Raw genomic sequence first — 20,486 nt, 5'->3', positions numbered from 1 at the left:
CCACAAAAAAGATCTGCTACAAATATTTTGTACATATAGGTCCTTTTATTTTTCTTTCATTTCTTTTGGGATACAGACCCAGTAGTAGTATTGCTGGGCAAATGGGCATCTGTGATTTGGTGAAGGGTAGGGGATTGGGAGTGGTGGTACAGTCAAGATGGCAAAGAAAAGGCAGGGAATTGCTTAAGCCCTCCCAAATTCCCCTACTAATAACTTTAAATGATGCTATAAAGCAAATTCTGGAGTGGAAGAACCCACAACAGGACAAGGTGAAGCAATTTTCCAGCCCAAGACAACTTAGAAAGCGTGCAGGAAAGATATCACAGCAGGGTGAGAATACAGTCCAGGCTACACCAGCACAAGTGATAGCACAGCAAGTGAGGAGGCCTTGGGAATGACTGAGTTAGCAACAGCTCTTACCAGCTACTTCCATGGCTACTTCCAGACCTCCCAACACACAGACAATAAGGGGGTCAGGCAACTACTCAGAAGGAGATTATGGGAATTCCTTTTCTGATACTGAAAGCAAGATTGTTGTATTGTTCATATTCAGATCTGGGTTACAGTCTTAGGGCAGTGAAAAGCAATAGCATACTAAGAGTTTGTGACATCAGGGCAGTGGGAACCCTGGTCACAGTTCCAGGGCAGAAAAGAGAACTTGTGGTCATTGAGAGATGAGAGCACAGGCCAGTAGAGTGATAAACCCATCTCTTCTTAGCTCATACCACTTTGGAAGAACTGAAAGCTTGCAAAGCACCAGAACTAGCTCTGGAAACAGCTGCCAAAAAACTTTAAAGCTTGAAACAGCACCCCCTGCAACCCCAGGTGAAAAGCAAAATTTTAATATAAATAAAAGCCAACAAATAGGCTGGGAAAATGGACAAACAACAACAACAAAAGATTCTGGCCATACAAAGTTACTATGGTGACAGAGAAGATCAAAACACAAACTCAGAAGAAGACAATAAAGAGAAAACTGCTACATCCAAAGCTTCAAAAAAATATGAATCATTCTCAGGCTATGAAAGATTTTAAAAATCAAATACTAAAGGTACAGGAAAATTGTGAAAAGAGATAAGAGTGATTGAAGAAAATCATGAAAAAAGAGTAAACAGGTTGGTAAAGAAGACAGAAAAATAATTAAGAAAATCATACTTTAAATAACAAAATAGACCAAATGGAAAAAAAGGCACACAAATCTAATGAAGGAAAAAAGTTCTTAGAAAGCAAAATTGGCCAAGTCAGTAAAGGATATGTAAAAATTCACTGAACATTTAGAACTCCTCAAAAAGTAGAATTGGCCAAATGAAAAAAAGAGGCACAAAAATTCACTCAAGAAAAGAATATCTTAACAAGAAGAATTAGCCAAGTGAGAAAAAAGGCACAAAAATCTCACTGAAGAAAATAATTCCTTAAAAATTAGAATTGAGCAAGTGGAAGCTAATAACCTTGTGAGGCATCAAGAAACAATGAAATAAAATGAAAAGAATGAAAAAAAGAGGATAAAATGTGAAATATCTCATTGGAAAAACAACTGATCTGGAAAATAGATCCGGGACAGATAACTTAAGAATTATTGAACAACCTGAAAGCCACAATCAACAAAAGAGCCTAGGCAACATCTTTCAAAAAATTATCAAGGAAAACTGCCCTGATATACTAGAATCAGAAAGTGAAATAGAAATTGAAGGAACCTACCAATTACCTGCTGAAAGAGATCCCAAAATGAATACTACTAGGAATATTATAACCAAATCCTAGAGCTCCTAGGTCAAGGAGAAAATTTTGCAGAAAGCCAGAATGATCGAATTTAAATACCATGGAACAACAGTAGGGATAAAAAAACTTTAGTAGCTTCTACATTAAAAGATCAGAGGGCTTGGAATATGATACAATGGAGGGCAAAGGAGCTAGGATTATAACCAAGAATCAACCACTCAGCAAAACTGAATATAATCCTTCAGGAGAAAAAAATAGACATTCAATAAAATAGGGCACTTTTGATGAAAAACAAACAGAACTAAATAGAAAGTTTGACTTTCAAATACAAGATTCAAGAAAAGTATAAAAATGTAAACAGGAAAGAGAAATCATAAGGTACTCAACGTTAAAATGCTTATGTTCCTACATGGGAAGATGATATTTGTAATTCATAAACACTGTTTCATTATTAGAACTGTTAGAAGGAGTGTACATAGGCAGAGAGCATGGGTGTGAGTTGAATATGAAGGGATGATATCTAAAAAAAATAAAAGTAAGGGGTGAGAAAGAGGAATGCACTGGGATAAAAGGAATGGTAGAGATAGAATGGAGTAAATTATCTCACTTCTACATTGGAAAAGAAGATGCTTGAGGTGGTGGAGGATGAGGGGGATAAATGAACCTTAATCTCATCAGAAATGTCTCAAAGAGGGAGTAATATACACATTCAATTGGCTATAGAAATCTGTCTTACTCTAAAGGGAAGTAAGAGAGGAAGGAGACAAAAGGAGAGAGACTGATAGAAGAGAGGGTAGACTGAGAGAGGCAGCAATCAGAAGAAAAACACTTTTGAGGATGGATACGGTGAAAAGAAAGAAAGTAGAATAAACATGGACAAAATAGGATAGAGGGAAATACAGTTAGTAACCACAATTGTGAAAAAAATTACAGGAAGAGTTTCTGATAAAGAGCTCATTTCTGAATTATATAGATAACTGTGTCAAATTTATAAAAATAAGAGCCACTCGCCAACTGATAAATGGTCAAAGTATATGAACAAGCAGTTTTCAAATGAAGTAATCAAAGCTAACCGTAGCCAGGAGGAAAATATTCTAAATACTATTGATTAGAAAATGGAAATTAAAACAATTTTGAGGTATCATTTTATACCTATCAAATTGGCCAATATTACAGAAAAGGAAAATGACAAATGTTGGAGGGGATGTGGGAAAATTAAGATACTAATGCATTGTAGGTAGAGTTGTGGACTGATTCAACCATTCCACAGAGCATTTTGGAACTATCCTCAAAGGGCTATAAACCCATGCATACCCCTTTGACTTAGCAATAACACCACTAGATTGAATCCCAAAGAGATTAAAAAAAAATGAAAATAACCTATTTGTACAAAAATGTTTATAGAACCCCTTTTGTGGTAGAAAATAATTGGAAATTGAGAGGATGCCTATCAATTAGGGAGTGGGTAAACAATCTGTGGTATATGATTGTTATGGAATACCATTACACTATGAGAAATGATGAGGAGGATTCTCTCAGAGAAACCTGGAAAAACTTAAATGAACTGATATAAAATGAAATGAGCAGAACCAGGAGAACATTGTACAGACTAACAGTAAAATTCTATGATCATCAACTGTGAATAACTTACCTATTCTCAGTAATACAATAATCCAAGACAATTCTGAAGGATTTATGATGAAAAATGTTATCCATCCACAGAAAAAGAACTGATGGAGTCTCAATACAGATCAAAGTATACATTTTTACTATGTTTTTTTTTTTGGTTTGTGTTTTATTTCCCAACGTGATTAATAATGAAATTATGTTTTGCATGACAGCATGTGTATAACCTATATCAAATTGCTGGCCCATCTCAATGAGGGGGGATTGAAGGGGAAGGAGGAAACATGGAATTCAAATTTTTAAAAATAAATATTAAAAATTGTTTTTATATGCCATTGGGGAAAATAAAATACTAAATAAATAATATTTTATAAAGTAAGAACAAAACAAAAACAAAGGGTTTGCACAGTTTTATAGCCCTTTGGTTCTAGTTCCAAATTGTCTTCCATAAAGGTTGCACCAGTTCACTACTCCACCAACAATAGGTACAAATAGTGTACCTATTGTGTCCTCCACCCCTCTAGCATTTGTATTTCTAAGAGACATGAGGTACTATGGCAGAGTTGTTCTAATTTTTTTTCTGTAATCAGTAGTGATTTATATCATTTTTATATGGCTATAGAAAGCTTTATTTTCTTCTTCTGAAAGGGGCCTTTTTATATCCTTTGACCATTTATCAATTGAGGAATGCTTGTTTTTTATAAATTTGACTCAGTTTTATACTCTGTATTTTTGAGAAATGAGGGCTTTTTCAGAGAAACTTGCTGTGAATTTTTTATATTACTTCATCATCTATGGTACCTTTCAGCAAAATATTGGTTTCCTCATTGTCCCTTTTAATTATCTCTATTTTTGCTTTTTATTTGTCTGAGATCATGATTGTTACCTACCTTTTTATTTAGCTTAGCTGAAGCATAATAAATTCTGTTCCCAGTTTATTTTAACTCTGTGTGTCTTTCTGTTTTAAATGTGTCTCTTGTAAACAACATATTGTTGGATTTTAATTTCTAAAACCGTCTGCTACTCATTTCCATTTTATGAGTAAGATCATCCCATTCACATTCGTAGTTATAATTACTAACTGTGTATTTACCTCAATCCTCTTTTCTCCTTTTTTTTCCTCTTTTTACCCTGTCCCTCTTCAAAAGTCTATTTTACTTTTAGTCACTGACTCCCTTAACCTGCCCTATTGTTGTCCCTCCCCTATGTCTCCTTCCTTAATTTCCCTATTGGGTAAGTTACATTTCTATGCTATATCTAGTTCTATCTACACACATACAGATATTTTCATATCTATTTATCTGTCAATTACCTATCTGTCTACCTATTTAATTCTTCCTTTTTGGAACCAATTCCAATGATGAGATTCAAACAATACTTGCAATATCTCCATTTACCCCCTCCTTGTAAAAGTTCTTCCTTGTATTCCTCTTTTATGTGAGAAAATTTTCCTCATTCTGCCTCTCCCTTCTCCATTCTCTCAGTATATCCCTCTTTATCACTCATTTTTTTTAATTTTTGGAGACCATTCTAACATAATTCACTTATGTCTATGCCCTCTGTCTATGTAAACTTCTTTTAGCCATCCCAATAATGATATGTACCATCTTTCCATATAGGAATCTAAAGAATTCAACTTTATTGAAATTTTATGATGACACTTTTATTTTTACTTTTTTTATGCTTCTATTGAATCTTGTGTTTGAATGCCAAATTTCCTATTTGGCTCAGGTGTTTTTCATCAGAAATACTTCAAAGTACTGGCATATGCCAATTGCTTAATGTACTAAAATCTCTCTCTCTCTCTCTCTCTCTCTCTCTCTCTCTCTCTCTCTCTCTCTCTCCCTCCCTCCCTCCCTCCTTCCCTCCCTCTCTCACAGACACATCCCATCTATCTTAGGTTGTTATTGAAACTTCACGATTAGTAGCTGCAATCATCATAATGTTTCTCTAGTTCAATATCCTTCTTATTAAGTCCTACTGGGTGACATTAAAAAAGTAAACTAACACATAATGATTGCAATCACAATCTGGTTCTTCTTGCATGCCCTTGCCCTAAGGATACTATTTTCCAACTGAGAAAGTTTTGGGAACCTAAAATAAATCACTAAGCCATCTTTTGCATGAGAATTCTTCAATCATTTTTTTAAAGCAATAATCATACCTACCCTAAGTCTACATTTTCTATTCTCTTGTCTAAATAGCCCCAATTCCTTGAAAGAAGTATTGTCTGGCATGGCTAGTATTTTTGGGTCATTTATTCCTTTATTTTAGTAAGTATATAGGATTAATAGGAACATGAATCTAAGTCTTAAGTTGCAATATAAAGTACTGGATAAGGCATTTATTTATCTGTTGGTCTGTATTCACTAGTAGAATCTTGGACTTTCTACATTGCTTAGGTATGAGAGAATAATTCTCCACATTTCTTTCTTTTTTTTAAATTTAATTTAAATTTATTTATTTAACATATTTAGTTTTCAGCATTGATTTTCACACGAATTTAAATTACAAAATTTCTCCCCGTTTCTACCCTCCCCCTACTCCAAGATGGCATATATTCTGGTTGCCCTGTTCCCCAGTCAGTCCTCCCCTCTATCACCCCACTCCACTCCCATCCCCTATTTCCTTCCTTTCTTGTAGGGCAAGATAAATTTCTACGCCCCATTGCCTGTGTATCTTATTTTCTAGTTGCATGCAAAAAACTTTTTTTTGTTGTTTTTGAACATGTGTTTTTTAAAACTTTGAGTTCCAAATTCTCTCCCCTCTTCCCTTCCCACCCACCCTCCCTAAGAAGTCAAGCAATTCAACATAGGCCACATGTGTATCATTATGTATAACCTTTCCACAATACTCATGTTGTGAAAGACTAACTATATTTTGCTCCTTCCCAACCCATCCCGCTTTATTGAATTTTCTCCCTTGACTCTATCCCCTTTTCAAAGTGTTTGTTTTTGATTACCTCCACCCCCATCTGCCCTCCCCTCCATTGTCCCCCCCTTTTTTATCTTCCTCCCTCTTCTTTCCTGTGGGGTAAGATACCCAATTGAGTATGTATGGTATTCCCTCCTCAAGCCAAATCTGATGAGAGCAAGGTTCACTCATTCCCCCCCTCACCTGCCCTCTCCCCTCCTCCCACACAACTGCATCCTCTTGCCACCTTTATGCAAGATAATCCACCCCATTCTATCTCTCCCTATCTCCTTCTCTCAGTATGTTCCTCTCTCATCCGTTAATTTGATTTTATTTCTTTTAGATATCTTCCCTTCATCTTCAACTCACCCTGTGTCTGCTCTCTCTCTCTCTTTTATATATACATATATACACACACATATATATATATATATACACATACACACAGATATACACATAGATATATACATACATACACATTCACTTATATATATATATACATAAACATATATATATATATATATATATATATATATATATATATGCATATTCCCTTCAGCTACCCTAATACTGAGGTCTCATGAATCATACATGTCATCTTTCCATGTAGGAATGTAAACAAAATAGTTCAACTTTAGTAAGTCCCTTGCAATTTCTGTTTCTTGATTACCTTTTCATGCTTCTCTTGATTCTTGTGTTTGAAAGTCAAATTTTCTATTTAGTTCTTGTCTTTTCACTGAGAAAGATCAAAAGTCCTCTATTTTGTTGAAAATCCATATTTTGCCTTGGAGCATGATACTCAGTTTTGCTGGGTAGGTGACTCTTGGTTTTAATCCTAGCTCCATTGACCTCCAGAATATCATATTCCCAGCCCTTCAATCTCTTAATGTAGAAGCTGCCAGATCTTGGGTTATTCTAATTGGGTTTCCGTTTTTTCTGGCTGCTTGCAGTATTTTCTCCTTGATCTGGGAGCTCTGGAATTTGGCAACAATATTCCTAGGAGATTTCTTTTGGGGATCTATTTGAGGAGGCGATCGGTGGATTCTTTCAATTTCTATTTTGCCCTGTGGCTCTAGAATATCAGGGCAGTTCTCCTTGATAATTTCTTGAAAGATGGTATCTAGGCTCTTTTTTTGATCATGGCTTTCAGGTAGTCCAGTAATTTTTACATTATCTCTCCTGGATCTATTTTCCAGGTCAGTGGTTTTTCCAATGAGATATTTCACATTGTCTTCCATTTTTTCATTCCTTTGGTTCTGTTTTATAATATCTTGATTTCTCATCAAGTCACTAGCTTCCACTTGCTCCAATCTAATTTTTAAAGTAGTATTTTTTTTCAGTGGTCTTTTGGACCTCCTTTTCCATTTGGCTAATTCTGCCTTTCAAGGCATTCTTCTCCTCATTGGCTTTTTGGAGCTCTTTTGCCATTTGAGTTAGTCTATTTTTTAAGGTGTTGTTTTCTTCAGTGTATTTTTCAATATTTTTTTGGGTCTCCTTTAGCAAGTCATTGACTTGTTTCTCATGGTTTTCTCACATCCTTCTCATTTCTCTTCCCAATTTTTCCTCTACTTCTCTAACTTGCTTTTCCAAATACTTTTTGAGCTCTTCCATGGCCTGGGACGAGTTCATGTTTTTTTTGGAGGTTTCTGTTGTAGGCTCTTTGACTTTGTTAACTTCTTCTGTCTGTATGTTTTGGTCTTCTTTGTCACCAAAGAAAGAATGTAAAGTCTTAGACTGAATCTGGGTGTGTTTTCGCTGCCTGGTCATATTCCCAACCAACTAACTTGACCCTTGAGTTTTTCAGTGGGGTATGACTGCTTGTAGACTAGAGAGTTCTATGTTCCACGTTTGGGGGGGAGGTGCCAGCTCTGTCACACCAGCACTCCTCCTTCCCCAAGAACCCCCAACCCAGACTGGACTTAGATCTTCAGCAGGCTGTGGTGTTTGTGGGTTGAGAAGTCTGGTAACTGCTGCAGCTCACATATTCAGGGCGCTAGGGCCCACTCCACCCAGCTCCTGGTCTGGTTGGTCCACGCTGCTCAAGCTGGGCTCTGCTCCGCTCCACTCCCAGCTCCCAGCTCCTAGCTCCCAGCTCTGTGTGGGATAGACCTCACCCAGAGACCATCCAGCCTGGAGCCGTGCATCCCTTCTGTTGTTTTGTGGGTTCTGCAGTTCTAGAATTGGTTCAGAGCCATTTTTAAAGGTTTTTGGAGGGACTCGGCAGGGAGCTCATGCTGGTCCCTGCTTACTAGCCACCATCTTGGCTCCACCCCAATTCTCCACATTTCAACCCTAGATTTTACAATCTTTGTATTCTCTTCTAAAATTCTTTCCCTTCTAGTGTCAGCCAGGTAATTTTGAAAACTTTCTGTCATGCTGAAGGTCATTTAGTTTTATTTCCTCTTGTCTTTTGATAGGCTTAGCACATGCCAGAAAACATCAGTAGGACCCTGGCTGCCAGAACCCTACAGTCTCTGTCAGCACCGGCCACCACTAACACTTAGCCCTTCAACACAGCACCAGACATGAAGGTCCCCTGATTGTCTCAGGACAACATCAGTGCAGCACCAACAACCAAGGCTTGCAGCCATCATCAAAAGAAGTCTGAGACACAGCCCTGGGAGCAGAACTCAAATTCAAATGAAAATGAAAGGGCCAAAAAAATGAGCCAACGACACCAATCTTAGAAAGTTTTTATGGTAACAAGGAAGACCAAAACACAAATTCAGAAGAGGACAACAATGTCAAAACACCTATGAGTAAAACCCCAAAGAAAAATGGGAAGTGGTCTCAAGCCCAGAAAGAACTCATAGAAGAGTTCAAAAAAGGAGCTTAAAAATCATATGAAAAGGGGCAGAGCCAAGAAGGTGGAGCAAAAGCAGAGACTTGCTTGAGCTTTCCCCCAAATCCCTCCAAACACCTGTAAAAAATGACTAAAAATTCTACAGCTACAGAAGCCAAGAAATGACAGAAGAAAGGCTCCAGCACAAGAGGGCCTGGATGGTCTCTGGGAAGGGTCTATCACACCATGCTGGGAGTGGAGTGCAGCCCCGTGTAGGCAGTACCTGGCACAGACCAGGCCAGAGTAGAGTGGGCTGAACAGGTCTCAAGGCACTGATCACTGACCTGTGGCATTTTCCAGACTTCTCAATGCACAGACATCAAGGACAACTTAGCAGGTCAGTGGAAAAACTCTGTTGGACCTGGGTGAGAGAAAGGCATGGTCTGGCTCCAGCCATGGGGAGGCAGAGGTGGCTACTCAGCAGCAGCAGCAGTGGCTGCTTCTAGAGCTTTAGGCTCACAGACTGTGGGGGAATCAAGTGAATGATCAGAGCTGGAGTGCAGGAATCTCTGTGCTGGTGCTGAGGCAGAATTCTTCTGCTTTGCCCTGCTTGGATCTAGGTTGCAGTGCTGGTTGGCTCTTCTGGGGTGAGGAGGAGTGCTGGTGTGGCAGAGTTTGTGGTGGCTGTGGAAAGGGAGTCCTCCTTGCAGTTCTAAGGTAGAAAAGAGTGCTTGAGGTCACAGACCAGTAGAGGAGTAAACACCTCTCCTTGGATCATACCAGCTCAGAAGAACTGAAAATTTACAGAGCTAGAAGTAACTCTGAAAACAGCTGCTCAAAACCCCTGAAGCTTGGGACAGAGCACTGTCCACTCTAGAATCAGAGTCTTATCTTGACAAAGAGCTCAAAAGTCAAGTAATTGGCTAGGAAAATGAGCAGGCAGTATAAAAAAAAAACTCAGACTATAGAAAGTCAAAGTCAAAGATCCTACATCAAAAGTCTAAAGGAAAAATATGAATTGGTCTCAGGCCATGGAAGACCTCAAAAAAGATTTGGAAAATCAAATAAGACAAATAGAAGAAAAATTGGGAAAAGAAATGAGAGGGATGCAAGAAAATCATGAAAAACAAGTCAACAGCTTGGGAGAACCCCCAAAATACTGAAGAAAATAACACCTTAATATAGACTGATCCAAATGGCAAAAGAGGCTCAAAAAGCCAATGAGGAGAAGAATGTTTTAAAAAACAAAATTGACCAAGTGGGAAAGGAGGTCCAAAAGCTCACTGAAGAAAATAATTCTTTACAAATTAGAATGGAGCAAATGGAAGCTAATGACTTTATGAGAAATCAAGAAATTATAAAACATCCAAAAGAATGAAAAAAAATAGAAGAAAATGTGAAATATCTCATTGGGACAACCACTGATGAGGAAAATAGATCAAGTAGAGAGAAATTAAAAATTATTGGACTACTTGAAAGCCATGATCAAAAAAGAGTCTGTGCATCATCTTTCAAGAAATTATCAAGGAAAACTACCCTGATATTCTAGAACCAGAGTGTAAAATAGAAATTGAATGAATCCACCCATTGCTTCTTGAAAAAGATCCCCAGAAGAAAACTCCTAGGAATATTGTAGCCAAATTCCAGAGTTCCCAGGTCAAGGAGAAAATGTTGCAAGGAGCTAGAAAGAAACAATTTGGGTACAGTGGAAATGCAATCAAGATAAAACAAGATCTAACAGCTTCTACCTTTAGGGATCAAAGGGCTTGGAATAGGGTATTCCACAAGTCAAAGGAACTAGGATTAAAACCAAGAATCACTTACCCAGCAAAACTTAAGTATAATATTTCAGGGGGAAATGAATTTTCAATGAAATAGAGGACTTTTAAGCATTCTTGATGAAAAGACCAGAGCTGAATAGAAAATTTGACTTTCAAATACAAGAATCAAGAGAAGCATGAAAAGGGAAACAGGGAAGAGAAATCATAAGGGACTTATTAAGGTAAGTATATATAGACAGAGGGCATAGGGTGAGTTGAATATAAAGTGATGATATCTAAAAATTAAATTAAGGGTTGAGAGATGAACATTTCATGAGAAGGGGTAAGGGAGAGATAGAATAGGGTAAATTTTCTCCTGTAAAAGAGGCAAGAAAAAAGCTGTTATAATGGAAGGTAAGATAGGGGAGGTTAAAGGGAATGTGTGAACTTAATTCTCATTGGATTTGGCTTAAGGAGGGAATAACATACACACTCAGTTGAGTATCTTTCCCTATGTGAAAGTGGGGGGGGGGGAGGCGATAAGGAGGGAATAATATAAGGGAAGACAGATTGGGGGAAGTTGTAGTCAGAAGCAAACACTTTAGAAAAGGGACAGAGACAAAGGAGAAAGTTGAATAAATAGGGACAGCTTTCATGGGGGGAAATTGAATAAAGGGGGACATGTCTTTCACAACATGACTATTATGGAACTGTTTTGGATAATGATATGCATATAACCTATATCGAATTGCTTGCCTTCTTAAGGAGCATGAGGGGGAGGGATAAAGGGAGACAGTTTGGAACTCAAAGCTCTAAAATTAAATGTTAAAGATCGTTTTTAAATGCAATTTGGAAATAAGACATACAGACAATAGGGTATAGAAATCTATCTTTCCCTACAAGGAAGTGATGGGGGAGGATATAAGGGGTGTGGGGTAATAGAAGGGAGGGCAGACTGGGAAAAGCAGCAATCAGAATACTTGGCATCTTGGGCTGGGAGGGAGGGGAGAGATGGGGAGAAAATTTGTAATTTAAAATCTCATGGAAATGAATATTGAAAACTAAAATGAATAAATTAATCTTAAAAAAGGAAAGAAAGAAATAATATGAGAGAAGAAACATGGGAAAAGAAATGAGAGTGATGCAAGAGAATTATGAAAAAAGACTGAACAGCTTAGAAAACTGCTTAAAAAGTAGAAATGGCAAAATGGAAAAGAAAGTATGAAAGCTAATTGATGAAAACAGCACCTTAAAAGTTAGGAGTGGGCAAGTGGAAGCTAATGACTCTATGACACATAATGAATCAGTCAAACAAATAAAAAAATGAAAAAATGGAAGAAAATGAAAAATACCTCTGGGGGAAAAACTGACCTGGAAATAAATATAGGAGAGACAATAGCCATAATCAAAAAGAAGACCTGTACAGCATTTTCCAATAAATATTCAAGGATAACTGCCCCAATCTTCTGGAACCAGAGACCAAAATAGGCATTGAAAGAGTCTACTGATCACTTCAAGAAAAAGATTCTGAAAGAAAAACCCTAAGGAACATTATAGCCAAATTTCAGAACTATCAGGTCAAGAAAAAATACTACAAGTGGCCAGAAAGACACAATTCAAATGTGAGGGAGTCATCATCGGGATCACACAGGACTTGATACTTGTACATTAAAAGATATGAGGTCATGGAACATGATATTTTGAAGAGCAAAGGAGCTAGGACTACAGCCAAAAATCACCTGGAAAAATTAAGCATAATATATTAAGGGAAAAATGGTCATTCAACAAAATAGAAGGATTTTAAACCTTCTTAAGGAAAAGGCCAGAACTAAACCAAAAATTTGACTCCAATATTAAGACCCAAGAAAAGCATAAACAGGTAAAAAAGAAAAACAAATACGGGATTCAATAGAGTTAAACTCTTAAATCCCTACATGGGAAGATGATACTTGTAACTCTTAAAATATTGTTTCAATCACAATACAGATAGAAGGAACATACATAGACAGTGGATATGAGTATGAGGTGAATCTGAGAGAATGACATAAAAAATTAAGGGATGAGTAAGAGGAGGACAATGGGTGCATAAGGAAAGGAGAGGTAGAATGGAATTATCTTACATTAAGAAGTGAGAAAGACCTAGTACAGCAGAGAGGAAGATGGGAGGAGTGGTGTGATGGGCATTGCTTGAACTTTACTCTCATCCATATTGGCTCAAAGAGGGAATAATATACCAATCAGTTGAGCATAGAAATCAATCTTACCCAACAGGGAAGTAGGAGGGGAGAAATTAAATAAAGAGGGGTGGGGAAATGGGGACTGACAGAATGGAGGACAGATCAGGGGAAGGGGAAGGCAGAAGCAAAACACTGGTGAAGTTGGAAAGGGTGAAAGGAGAGAGAGTACAAACAGGAGGAAGAATAGGATGGAGGTAAATACACAGGTAGCAATCATATTTGTGAATGTGAATGGATGAACTATCCCATAAAAATGAAGTGGATAGAAGAGTGGATCAAAACCCAGAATCCTACAATTTGTTGCTTACAAGAAACACACTTGAAGCAGAGAGACATAAACAGAACAAAGGCAAAACACTAAAAATAATGTACTAGGCTTCAGATGAAGTAAAAAAAAGCAGGGTAGCAACCCTGATTTTAGACAAAGTAAAAGCAAAAATGGACTTACTTAAAAGAGATAAGGAAGGAAGCTACATCTTGCTATAAGGTACTATAGACAATATAGCAATCAAATTAAAAGAGAAAGGAATGGTCTACTTGTTAATCTATGGTGTGGGGAAGAATTCATGACCAAACAAGAGATAGAGAGCATTATGAAACATAGAATAGATAATTTTGATCATATTAAATTGAAAAGCTTTCGTACAAACAAAACTAATACAACTAAGATTACAAAGAAAGCAGAAAGCTGGGAAACAATCTTTACAACAAGTGTCTCTGATAAAGACTTCATTTCTCAACTATCTAGAGAACTGAGTCAAATGTATGAGAATACAAGCCATTACCCAACTGATAAATAGTCAAAAGACATGAACAGGCAATTTTCAGATGAAGAAATCAAAGGTACCTGTAGGCATTTGAAGAAGTGCTCTAAATCACTTTGATTAGAAAAAATGTAAATTAAAACAATTCTGAATACCACCTCATGCCAATCAGATTGGCTAATAGAACAAAAAATGAAAATGATAAATGTTGGAGAAGATATGGGAAAGTTGGGACACTAATGCACTGTTCCTGGAGTTGAGAGCTGATCTGACCATTCTGGAGAGCAATTTGGAACTATGACCAAAGAGTAACCAAACTGTGCATACCCTCTGATCTAGAATATGTCTAGTAGGTCTGTATCCCAAAGAGATAATAAAAAAGGGGAAAGGACCTACCTGTGGAAAAAAATAATTGTAGCAGCCCTTTTGGTGGTGGCAAAATATTAGAAATTGAGAAGATGTCCATCAATTGGGTAATGGCTGAATAAACTGTGGTATGTGAATTTAATGTACTACCATTGTGCAATAATAAACAATGAATAGGTACATTTCAGAAAAACCTGGAAAGACTTGTACAAACTGATACAAAGTGAAATGAGCAGAACCAGGAAAACATGATTCAGAGTATCAGACACACTGTGTGATGATCAACTGTGAATGACTCAGTTTTTCTCAGCAACACAATCATCCAAGACAAGTACAAAGGACCCATGAAGGAAAATGCTATACATATCCAGATAAAGAGCTGATGGACTCATAATGCAGAGTGAAGCATATTTTTTTCACTTTATTCTTTCTTGTGTTTTTCTCCCTTTTGATCCGTTTCTTTCACAACTGCAATGAATATGGAAATATGTTTTACCTGATAGCATATATATATAATCTATATAACACTATCATTTTCAGAAGAGTGAAAGGTAGGGAGTGAGGGAGAAAAAAATCAGAACTCAAAATCTTGTAAAAATGAATGCTAAAAATTTTCTTGCTACATAATAGTGGGAAAAAATAAAACATTATTTAAACAACAAGTAATTTGTGGAAGACATAAAATAGTGCATTTTGTCATTCTTTTCCTTTCTTTCTTGCTCTTCTCCATCTCCCCATTTTATTATTTACCTGTTTGCTCTTAATGGGAATCTGTTTAGACATCTCTAAGCAGAAATCTCTGCTTGGAGGCAGCTAGGTGGCTCAGTGGATAGAGTGTTGGGACTGGAGTTAGGGAGACCTGAGTTTAAATCCAGCCTCAGTCATTGCTATGCTACCTGTATGACCCTGGGCAAGTTATTTAACTTCTGTTTGCCTCAGTTTCCTGATTTGTAAAATGTCAATAAAATAAATGAAATAAAACACAATGTCTGACACATATAAGTAAGCACTTTATAAATATTGTTGTTGTTTATAAGATTTGGTTTAAAGTAGATTTTTTGGGTAGACTTTTCCCTGTCCTTGGGACATATTACTCAGAGGTATCCACTCATGTTCTTTAAAAATAGCAATATGGAAAGCAGTAGAAGAGTTTAGGGATGAGCAAGGAGTGGAGGGATAACCTATATAAATGTAGGTGAGGCCAATGGCAATCTCCTGGGTGAATCAAATACTTACCAGCTTCAGGAGTTTTGATCACCTTTTCCTGGGCTGTGACCAGTACACTATGCCTCCAACCTATATAAAACTTTCTAGAAAGGATTCAGCCTGAAATCTGAACTGCTGTTTAAGAAATAACTGCCTTCTACTTCATGTCAAAGCTGCATAATGCCATGTTAACATAAACAATGTATTAATGATAAAATATCTACCAATACAAGTTGATTAGCTTCAATATCTCCCGTCTATTCAAATGTGTTAGTTGTGAAGGGACATTGCTGTACCTAATTTGATTTTCCCCTGAGCAGTACATGATGTGTTATTTGATGCCCTTCAAAGGACACTATTAGCCAAGCTATAAAGTGTCTGATTTTATTAGCTTTGCTGGATTTTATCAGTTTGTAAATGTGTTATTTTCTCCATTTATTGTGCCTATGGGATCCAGAGATAGAGTGAGCTTCAAGTTAATATGTTTTGGAAAGGCAGCAATGGTCATACTTTAACACTTACGCTCTGTTGCGATGACATTGAAGGTGGAGTCGTGCAAACTCTAATGTCAAGGCCATTTATCAAGGCAATTCCTCAATGCTATAAAACTCGGCTGTGACATTGAATTCAACAGCAGGCTTTTGTCTTAAATAGAACCAAGTGTTCCTGGGCTAGAGCGCTAACAATACTCAGTAAGTGAATAACAAGTAGTCAATAAGATGAAAATGGGTCAGGGAGATGGTCAGAAAAGAAAGAAGAGAAGGTCTTGGTCTGGGCTTCAATGTTTGTAGCGTCAGGGAAGCAGGGGTCTAATTTTAAGCATTTACATCAGAAAAAGATACTCCATATCAAGAAAAAAGCCACAAAGCTTTGTCTTTTAAATGACCAAATGAAGTACAACATACCTGATGAGCTGGATCGTTTGGCATGGGACAAGTTCAATGCCACGTATTCAAATGGTGCCAGGCCTAATGGCATAATTAGTGTCAGAGATGCTTATGGTAGTCAACAGGTTTTTGTGGTTTACATTTCCTGTGCTTCTTTTCAGGTTTCTTCACATTAATCCTTTGAATATTTAGTCAAAGGCATCTAACAGTGGTCTGAACTTGAGGAAGCATGATTTCTAAACTGAATGAATTCATTGCTTACTGTAGAGGCAATGAATTCATCAAAAATAATGCTCATCCATATTTTTATTTTTCCCACATCTCTAATTAGCATAATTTCTTTGTTGATTTTTACCACAAGCTCAAGAAATATCTCAGTGTTAGGGAGTGGAATGGAATTCTCAGTGTTAAAGGACCACATCTCAGGATCACGGCTCCTGAGCTGGAAGGGAGCTGACTAGATTGATCTAGTTCAATTCCTTCATTTTACATATGAATAAACTGAGGCTCTAAGACTTGAAATCAATTATCTTATGTCATGTGTAATAAGTGGTGGAGCCATCATTTGAACTAAATTTCTGTGACTCCAAATTCAAGTGTTTTCATTGCATTATATTGTTACTGTGTTGATGGATAATTCTGAGTATTTGGTTATGCTGATCCATTTATTTAGAAATGAAGTGTCAAGCCTTGAAAGAATGTGTGTAATTCCAATGTGTGTGTGTGTGTGTGTGTGTGTGTGTGTGTAGGGAAAATTTATGTGTTCATGTGTATATAGACATACAGATGTATTAGCTCTCATGGGTTCAATGATCATCTGTATACATGTGATTCCCAGATCTATATCCTTTATCTCTCTCTTGAGCTCCAATCTCATGTTACTAACACACATTCAAACTTTGTCATCTTTAGGGGAAACTATTGGAATTTCCTCCTAATTGTTCTCACCTGACTCTCCAGTTCTTCCTCTGGCAAAGTGATTTTCCTAAGGCATAGATTTTTACTATGCTATTCCGCTGCTCAGTGAAACCTCACTGGCTCTGTATAACCTGCAGCATCAAATACCACCTTCTATTTTTGACATTTTAACTTCCTTACGACCTGCTCAGAAAATTCAGAAGAAAAGCTGACTTGAATAGAGTTTCAAGTTGCTGCCGTTTAGTCATTGACTAGTGTCCATCTTTTTGTGACCCCATGGACCGTAGAATGCCAGGCTTTTCTGTCCTCCACTATATCTCAAAGTCGGTCCAAATTCATGTTCATGGTTTCTATGATCTTATCCATCCATCTCATCCTCTGCCATATCCTTTTCCTTCTGCCTTCAATCTCTCCCAACATCAGAGTCTTCTCCAATGAGTCCTATCTTCTCATTATGTGGCCAAAGTATTTAAACTTCAGTATTTGACTTTCCAGTGAATACCCTGAATTAATTTCTTTAAATATTGAATGACTTGACTTCCTTGCCATCCAAGGGACTCTCAAAAATGTTCTCCAGCCCACAATTCAAAAGGGTTAATTCTGAGGCACTCAGCTTTCCTTATAGTCCAACTCTCACAGCCATACGTTGCTACTAGAAAAATAATAACTTTGATTACACGTACATTTGCTGGCAAGGTGATATTGCTGCTTTTCAGGATGCTGTCCAGATTTGCCATAGCTTTCCTTCCAAGGAGCAAATGTCTTTTAATTTCATGGCTATCGTCACCATCTTCAGTGATCTTTGAGCCCAAGTATATAAAATCTGGCACTGCTTCCATTTCTTCTCCACCTGTGTGTCAGGAGGTAATGGGACTAGTTGCTGAGATCTTAGTATTTTTTATATAAAGTTTCAAAGTGACTTTTACACTTTCTTCTTTCACCCTCATCAAGAGGCTTCTTAATTCCTTATTATTTTCTGCCATCAGAGTGGCATAGTCTGCATGTCTGAGATTGTGGATATTTCTCCCAACAACCTCAATTTCAGCTTTTGATCCATCCAGCCTGGCATTTCTCATGATGTTCTCTGCATACAAGTTAAACAAATAAAGTGACAACATACAGCCTTGTCATATTCCTCTTCTTAAACCTATAATTTGTTCCATGTTCAGTTCTAACTGTTGCTCCTTGACCTTCATCACAGGCTCCTCGGCAGACAAGTAAAATGATCTTGTACTCCCATCTCTTTGAAGACTTGCTACATTTTGTTGTGATTCACATAATCAAAGGCTTAAGTATAGTCAATGAAGCAGAAGTAGAAGTTTCTAGAACATCTTTGCTTTCTCCATAATCTAGTGAATGTTGTCAATTTCCTTTATAGTTCCTCTGGCTCTTTGAAACCCAGTCTGCTCTTCTGCTAATTCTTGGTTCACATATTGCTGAAGCCTAGCTTGCAGAATCTTAAGCATAGCCTTCCTGACATGTGAAATGAGCACACTTGTTTGGTAATTGTAACACTCGTTGGCATTGCCCCTTCTTTAGGATTAAGACAAAATTGATCTTTTCCAATCCAGTGGCCTCTGTTGTGTTTTATAAATTTGTTGGCGTATCGAGTGCAAGATTCTAACATCATCATATTTTAAGGTTTTAAATATTTTAGCTGAAATTCCATCACCTCCATGAGCCTTATAGTTAACAATGCTTCCTAAGGTTCACTTGACTTCATTCCTCAGGGTCTCTAGATCAGTAACCACACCACTGTGGTTATCTGGTTATCTGTGATGTTAAGATCTTTCTTTGGATAGTTCTTCTGTGTATTCTTGCCACCTCCTCTTCATATCACCTGCTTTTGTTAAATCCCTATTCTTTTTATCTTTTATCATTACAATTTTTGCATGAAAGTTTCTCTTGATATCTCTAATTTTCTTGAAGTGATCTTTTATATTTCTTTTTATATTATTTCCTTCTATTTCTTTCCACTGCTCATTTAAGAAAGTCTTATCTCTCCTTGATCTTCTCTGGAATTCTGCATTATTTGGTTATATTTTTCCCTTCTCCTTTCCCTTTGTCTTTTCCCTCAGTTATTTATACAGACTTAGCAGATGGCCATTTTTCTCTCTTGTTCTGTCCTTATTTATTTATTTCTGTTGCTGCCTCCTGTGTAGTATGGTGATCCTCTGTCCATAATTCTTTAGGCACTCCACTCTATCTCCTAGATGTAATCCCTTAAATCTATCTACCACCTTCACTTCCTATTCAGAAAGGATGTTCTTTAGGTCATACCTGTACAGTATGATGGTTTTCCCTTCAATTTAAGTCTGAATTTTGCAGTGAGAAGCTCATCAGCTGATCCAGTCAGCTCCAGGTCTTGTTTTAACTGGCAATATATGGATTTTCCACTTTTGGCTACAAAATACATAATCACCATGATTTCTATATTGACCATTTTGTGATGTCTATGTGTAGAGTCACCTTTTGAGTTGTTGAAAGAGTGTTAGCTATGACCAGAAAGTTATCTTGATAAAACTCTATTAATCTCTGCCTCCCTCATTTTATGCTCCTATGCCAACCTTGCCTGTTATTCCAATTATCTTTTGATTTTTTTACCTTAGCATTTCAACCCCCATGATAAATGTGACATTTTGGGGGGACTGTTATTTCTAGTAGGTGTTGTAGGTCTTCATAGAACTGATCAACTTTGGCCTCTTCAGAATCAGTGGTTGGAGCACAGAATTTTATTACTGTAATGTTGAATGGTTTGCCTTGTATTCAAACAGTGATTATTTAGTCATTTTTGAGATTATACCCCAGTACTGCTTTTCTCACTCTTTTATGAGGTCTATTCTCTATTTCTTATAAGGATTCTTACCCATAGAAGTATACAAGCATCAATTTAAAAAAAAAATGTGAAGGAAAGTGAGGTAGCAGTACAAGATTTCAAACTGTATAACAAAACAGTAGCCATCAAAATAATCTGCTACTGGCTGAGAAATAGAATGGTAGGAAAGTGGAACAGATCATATGTACAATATGCAATATTAAATGACCATAGCAATCTATTATTTGATAAATTCCAAAATCTAAGTTTTTGGAGTAACAACTCACTATTTGACAAAAATTGCTTGCAAAACTGGAAAGTATCTGGTGGAAAGTAGATATATCCTAACATCTCAAACCATATATAAAGATAAGGTGAAAATAAGCACATGATTTACATTCAGTATACAAAAAGGGTGATATAAACAAATTAGGGGACCATTGGAAAATTTACCAGTCAGTTTTCTGGATAAAGGAATAGTTTGTGAACACAT

The 20,486-nt window shown here is 37.0% G+C and overlaps 1 pseudogene; it reads right to left on the bottom strand.

Moving 5' to 3' along the window:
* Window positions 1-19,603, bottom strand: part of LOC118829923 — a 123,154-nt pseudogene extending 103,551 nt beyond the window's left edge.
* Between the last annotated feature and the right edge of the window lie 883 nt (window positions 19,604-20,486).

This window comes from Trichosurus vulpecula, chromosome 8 (genome assembly GCF_011100635.1).
Source record: "Trichosurus vulpecula isolate mTriVul1 chromosome 8, mTriVul1.pri, whole genome shotgun sequence".
Classification (NCBI taxonomy): Eukaryota; Metazoa; Chordata; class Mammalia; order Diprotodontia; family Phalangeridae; genus Trichosurus; species Trichosurus vulpecula.
This window is presented reverse-complemented; position numbering and strand designations above follow the sequence as displayed.